The sequence below is a fragment of the Octopus bimaculoides genome, chromosome 4 (assembly GCF_001194135.2).
Source record: "Octopus bimaculoides isolate UCB-OBI-ISO-001 chromosome 4, ASM119413v2, whole genome shotgun sequence".
NCBI classification, from domain to species: Eukaryota; Metazoa; Mollusca; class Cephalopoda; order Octopoda; family Octopodidae; genus Octopus; species Octopus bimaculoides.
Window position 1 is genome coordinate 3,316,425 of NC_068984.1, and position 1,237 is coordinate 3,317,661.

Here is a 1,237-nt window from a genome sequence, read left to right on the forward strand (position 1 = left end):
ATATATATATATATATATATATATATAAATATATATATATGCACACCCATAGAATCACATATATGTATCTTTGCACATGATTGAATAAGTACCTGTGTGTTACGCGGATAGACACATTCAGTTGTTTACAAACAACATATCGAGGATAAAGATTACCAACCGCCAACTATCAGATACAAGTTGCTAACATTGAAACGACTGATCTAGACTATTTTATAATATACATATTTCTCATCTTTCTCGATGTCATCATCTTCATCATCATCGGCATAATTTCTCCGTCATTTCTCGTACATTTTCTTCTGTAATATGATTTTCATCGTTACAAATTTAACATAAAAATATCAGATTCTACAATACCGATATTTCTACAGTTTTCGTCTATATACAATATCAAGGTATATACAGTAATATAGGCATATATAGTATTCTGATGTTTATTGTATTCAAGTGTGTTTAACAATGTGAATATTGCTGTATAGTGTTAAAAGCCTAGTCATTATTTATTGATGTATTACTGTTGTAAAACAGTAATACAACAACTATTTTCACCTGTATCGTTTCTCTTTACAAGGACGATTATTTTTCTGTATAAAGTTATGTTGCTGAGTTGTGACCATTTCTGTCTGTTCGCATTATATCCAGTTTTATTAATATCTTAATGCTATGAGCTCTGTCACATTTGACTGTATTATGTATGTAGACTAAATTGAATTTTTCTCTTGCGACTCGAGTTCCGCAGCACTCCAATTATCGGGCAGGGGTTTTCACTTGCTTATCACTGAAACTCAAATCATGAGGAGAATTTAGTTCAAATAAGCAATGGACTCTACACCACCACCATTGGTAAACAGTAGGTTTTGAGTATGTGCATCACCTGGTAGTCGTTCATACACCTGTCTTCGTCTTTTGTTTTTCTGTAAATTTATATATATATATATAAAACTCCGAGTTTCGGATGTCGGGGCGGAAATCTGCTCCGACATCTCGTCAGTTATTAAGACAAAGCAAAAATGCTATGTTTTGTCTTAATAACTGACGAGATGCCGGAGCAGATTTCTGCCCCAATATCCAAAACTCCGAGTTTTATTATGATAACCGAATAATTGTCATATTATTTTACAGATAAATTCCTCTATTTACATAATATCGAGGTCTCGTTCATTCTTTTGTTGTAATATGATTATTATTATTATTATTATTAATACACACACACACACACACACACACACACACA